At 31.8% G+C, this 6,000-nt stretch overlaps 1 protein-coding gene across 1 annotated transcript in view; it reads right to left on the bottom strand.

Annotated features, from left to right (window-relative positions):
- LRRC7 (leucine rich repeat containing 7) overlaps nt 1–6,000 on the bottom strand; it is a 597,129-nt gene that overhangs the window by 534,021 nt on the left and 57,108 nt on the right. The window lies entirely within an intron of this gene.

The following is a 6,000-nucleotide window of genomic DNA, read 5'->3' as shown; positions in this document are numbered from 1 at the left end:
GAGGACACTAACAAATGGAAGAACATACCATGCTCATGGATAGGAAGAATCAATATCGTGAAAATGGCCATACTGCCCAAGGTTATCTATAGATTTAATCATTAATCTTTAATAATAGGACGTTAACATATAATCTGCATAAGTGTTGGAATCAAGCAAATTAAAATAAAAAGGACAGTAATTGTAGATTTAACTCATTTTTAAAGAAAGCATTTTACAGAACTGTAAACAAAAAATATATAAGGAATGGCATCTGGATACTATATGATTGTTGATTTCATAATTCCAGGTCAAACTTGTTACCTTATGGAAACTTCATAAAGTAATCATGGAAGATTTAAAAATATTAATCAGATATTATCCCACAAAAAAAGACTTAAGTTTTCAATAGTACAATTGTAAATACTCTATTTCTGTGATTTCATTGCATTAAAATTACAAAGTATTAATACAAAGCAAAAAGGAAAGAAACAACTTTCAATTATTTGGAAGTTATAGAAATGCTCTACTTAACTCTTGGTCCAAAGAGAAAATTAAAACTATTTAATTTTTAATTAATTTTAATTATAAAATTAGAAACGATTTTGCAAAATGGTAGTCATAAAATTAAATATTTATTCATTAATCCCATATATAGTCATTATTCTAGTCACTGAAACTCCAATAATGAACAAGATAAATTCTGTACTTGCTTGGATGGCACTTAGTGTCTGCTTGGGGAAAAGTGAGAGGCATTTACTCATTAACTCAATCTCTCACTCACTCAATAAACCCAAGTCATCAAATAACCACAGTGGGGCAAACACTATGAGAAGAGAACAAAATATGATGATAACAGAACAGTGGTTTGGAGTACGAAAAGACGTTAAAGGGAAAAATTAATGTAAAATGGCTTCTTGAAAAATAAAATCAGTAAAGTGGGCTTTATCTCTCTAATTACATAAAATGATTAATCAAAATTACATACAATTTAGAAGGAATGATAGAGACAATTTAAAATGCTATAAGGGAATACTTGACACTCAGCTAACTGTAAATTTAATAAATATTTATAAACCATATATCACAGTGTGGGTATTGTGCTAGGTGCTGAGGACAAAACTGTGTCCTATCCTCACATAGCTCAGAGTCTAGTGTGGAAGCTACAATATGAAGTATCTGGGGAAGCACGATATAACGTGATCATTGCTGGAGGGATGGAGGGAAACAATGGGTGCTGTGGGCACACCAGAGTGGCCACTTGCCACAGGAAGAAATGCATGGGGTCCTAGCCAAAGGGAACAGCTTGCACAAAGTCTCTAAGGTTACAGAGAAGACATTTTGTTAGATAACCTAAAGGTTCAGACTGGCTGATGCAGAGAGAAGAAAAATATTTAAAAATTTAAAAAGAGGCTGTGTTGGAAAAGGAGGAAAGACTTTCAATCAGAAAGTCTTGTAAGACATGATAAAGGTTTTGTATTTAAACCTTAAGTCAACAAGGGAGGCTTTGGAGTGTTATGAATAGGAAACAGACATGACCAGATTTAAGATTAAGATGTATACTCTGGCAAGAGAGTTGAAAACAGACTGTGAACACACTGAGCCGGATGGTTATGAGTTTGAGTTTATTAAGCCAGCTAGAGTGTAGTAAGATCCAAAGGTAGAGATTGGACTTTTAGGGGAAGAGGTGGAAGAAGCCTAAACACCTCACTATTATCTAATTGAACAGAGCTCTGCATGGAGGGTTATCTCACACCAGCGCACCTTTGATAACAAAATGGCATTTTCTCTTTATTTTTTGGCAACTCTTGCCAGAAAAGCTCTCACGGGGCTTTATGGAGAGGGGAAAGAAAAGACTGTCAGGGGAGGACGTTGGCCTCCCTGGGGCCCTGGCCATAATGATGTCAAACAGAACTGGAACATCACCCTCATCCACAATCATCAAGATTACATCAAACCTTGAGATAAACCTTGTAGCTACAAGTCAGAGTTTTGAAAAATGAGGAGAGATGCGGTCCTATGGCAAAACTCTAAAGAATATCAACAATGAGATGATTTGAGTCCAACATGTGTAAAGACTGAGGAGTAGTCAGAAAGCAAGAACCAAAATAAATAGGATATGGTATCATGTAAAACAGCAGAAAAATAATTTCATAGAAAATGTGCTTACTGTGGTCCCTTGCAGCCTTGGTAAGGGCAAGTTAACTCAAACAATGAAGACAGAAATCCATATTGCAATGAAGTAAGGTATAATAGGGTTTCAAAAAGTGCAGACATAAAGAAAAGATATTTAAGGTGATAAATATTCCAGTTACCCTAATTTTATCTGTACACATTATACAGATGTATAAAATTATCACAGGTGCTCTGAAAATATGTACCTCTATTAGGATTCAATTAAAAAAATGAAAAAAAGAAGTGCAGGCAGTCAATGTACACAATTTCCTCAGAAGGAGAGATTTTTAAAACATGTAACCCAAAAGCCAGAAAGAAAAAGTTACAGATCTGGCTATATAAGCAATTTTTACAAAATTTTTACAAGATTGCTTATATATCATGCATTTTGCCAATATTTTCTCCCAGTTTGTTATTTGTCTAATTCTTTTGACAGTTTCTTTCACACAGCAGAAATTTCAAATTTATTTGGTATATCAAGCAATTAAAAAAAGAAAAAAATTATAATATTTACTCATAAATGGCCCGAAGAAATATAAAAATAAAAGGGTAAAAGATAGAAAATAGGCAACTAACAGAAAAAGAAATAGCCAATGAATATTTGGAAAGGTGCCCAATATTATTAATCAATAAAAAATTAAAACTATGAAGTAAAATGATTAATAAAAAGTATGTGAAATTAAAAATGATTGACAGAAAATTTCAGATTTTAGATTAAAATATTTAGATTTTAGATTAAATAATATTTGTTACTAATAACAAAATAAAGGTAGCAAGTACAGGTAAACTGAACTGTAGATGGGTTGGCAATCGTTACAGACATTTTATAAGGCAATTTGGCAGTAAGTATCATGCCTTTAAACACTTAACTCTCAACCTATTAATAGCAATTCTGTAAATCTACCCTACAGAAATATGTGCTAATTTTACTATTGTTTGAAATAGCACAATATTGAAAACTGTCCATCAGCAGGGAAGTGGGCAACTCTTTTAAGAATGTTTGCAGTGGATAGGAGAGGAATAGATTATATATATGGAAGACATCCAGAGTTGTTTGCTATTAATAGAAAATTCTTGTAGAAGTTAAAATGAGGAAAGAAGGAACAAGTAAATAGAGAGATGCTGAAGATACAGAAAATACAGATAAATGCATGGATGGAGGCAGAATACAATGTAATCTAATGCACAGGCAGAGAAGTCACCATTATAGGAAGCAGGATACTGGAGGGAAAAAAAGAGGATAGGTACACATGCCAAGATGATTACATATCTGGTGACAAGAAATTGAGAAATTTTACATGTGATGATGTCTACATTCTGTGATTTAAGAAGAAAACTAGCTCAGCTGTTGAGAGTTGAAAGAGTTGTAGTGAAGTTAGATTTTGGGGAAGTGGCAAAGATAAGAAATAGTTACTGAATAAAATGGGAACAAGAGATTAATAGTAACATATAGAAATATTAAATTTAATAGCATCAATCTACGCGTTATTTACTTTCCTCTACAGTTAACATAGGCAGAGAGAGACGGAAAGAACATGACAGTAATTAAGAATAACAAAGAGAAAGTAATTGAGAATATATTGGAGATACATTGGATAAAGTGACATACTAAAGAGCCAAACTATGTCAAAATAGAGATGAAATAAGGAGAATCTAGAGAGAGAAAGTATAGAGTCATCCTGGGACTAGAATCTCTGTGTGTTTGAATAATAGATTATAGACCAAGTGACTGAGCTTGGAGACGTGCAGGTTGCAGAGTGGGATGCTTAAGCGTAAGGTTACAAAGACTTGGTATTTCCAGCTGATAACATGGTTCAAGGTAGGCATAACATACTCCTTGATGGAAATACTGTATAAATACTATAAACATTTTAATACTTCTTAATTTATGTATTCTTATTTGTAGTTTCAAACAAAATCTCTATTCAACTAAAAAAGTTGCCAAAGTGGTATCTGTTCAAACCTTTTCCTTATTTTTTAATCAGATAATTCATTTTCTTATTGTTGAATTTTAGGAGTTGTATATTTTGGATAACAGCCTTCTATCAGTTATGCTTTTCGCCAATATTTTCTCCCAGTTTGTTGGCTAATTCTCTTGACAGTTTATCTCACAGAACAGAAACTTCAAATTTTAATGAAATCCTGCTTATCAATTATTTCTCTCATTGATCATGCCTTTGGTGTTACAGCTAAAAAATACATTTCCAAACCCAAGGTCATCTAGATTTTCTCCTATGTAATCTTCTAGAAGTCTTATGGTGTTAAGTTTTATCTTTAGGTCTATAATCCATTTTGAGCTTTTTTTTTTTTTTTTTTTTTGTGAAGGGTGTAAGGTCTGTGTCTAGATTCATTTTCTTGACCATAGATATCCAGTTGTTCTAGCACCATTTGTTGAAGAGACCGTCTTTTCTCTATTGTACTGTTTGTGATTCACTGTCAAATATCAATTGACTATATTCTGAGTTAATTTCCGAGCTCTCTATTCCATTCCACTGATCTATTTGTCTATTCTTTGCAATATCACATTGTCTTGATTACTATAACTTTTTATAGTAGCTGGAGTTCAGTACTTTGATCATCTGGACTTTGTCCTTTTCCTTCAATATTGTATTAGCTATTCAGTGTGTTTGCCTGTTCACATAAACTTTAAAATCACTTTGTTAATATCCACAAAAGAACATGATGGTAGTTTGATTGGGGTTACATAGAATCTATAGATCAGGTTGGGAAAAACTGAAATCTTGACAATGTTGAATCTTCCTATCTATAAATGTTAAATAGCTCTGAGTTTACTTAGTTATTAGATTTCTTTTATCACAGTTTTGTAGTTTTCCTAATATTGATCTTGTATATATTTTGCTAGACTTATACTTAAGTATTCCATTGGGGGAATGCTAATGTAGATGGTATTGTGTTTTAATTTCGTATTTCACTTGTTCATTGCTGTATATAAGAAAGCAACTGACTTTTGTGTGTTGAGCTTCTATCCTATGACTTTGGTGTAATCACTTATTCCAAAAGTACTTTTTTACTCATTTTGATTTTTCATAGAAATGAGTGTGTTATCTGCAAACAGACAATTTTCTTTCTTTCTTTCCAATATATGTACCTTTTATTTCCTTCTTTTCTCTTATAGCATTAGCTAGGACTTCCAGTACAATGCTGAAAATGAGTATCGAGAGAGAGATTTTTGCCTCATTTTGGGAAAGCTTCAGTTCCTCCCCATTAAGTGTGGTATTAAGGAAACAATTTTGGGAAGACAATGCCTAGTGAAAGGAGATATATAACAAATATGTTAACTATAATATAAAGCTAACAAAAGTAAACTGTGGTGTTTGTAAAAAAATAGAAAATGAGCCAAAATATAAAACTGGAAACATAATACAACCTGAAAATAAGTAAGCACATATAAAATCAAAATTTAAAATCACTAAGGAAAAGAAAAAAATAAAACTAATTATGTTGGAATAACTGGTTAAGCTTTTAGAGCAAAAGGAGTTAGATCTTTATCTTACATTATATACCAAATTATATTCCAATTCAATTGAAGACTTAAATAAAAAAATTGAAATCAAAACATATACAACAAAAATTAAGAGAATAATATACTCATGAATAGCTATTCTCCGAGTGGGAAGACTTTTCTAATGATAAAATTTTAAAATAAAGTACTGTAAGAAATGTCTACACTAAAGTGTAACTTCTAGAGGAAAAAAATCATAAGCAATATTTAAAAATATGCTTTAATTAATGGTAATGAAAGTAATTCAGATCAACCCTTCCAACTGAAAATAGATTTAAAAATCTGGACAATTTTTTTTTTTTTTAGATTCTAAGTAAATGCAT

Source organism: Colobus angolensis, unplaced genomic scaffold (assembly GCF_000951035.1).
Source record: "Colobus angolensis palliatus isolate OR3802 unplaced genomic scaffold, Cang.pa_1.0 Scaffold158, whole genome shotgun sequence".
Classification (NCBI taxonomy): domain Eukaryota; kingdom Metazoa; phylum Chordata; class Mammalia; order Primates; family Cercopithecidae; genus Colobus; species Colobus angolensis.
This window is presented reverse-complemented; position numbering and strand designations above follow the sequence as displayed.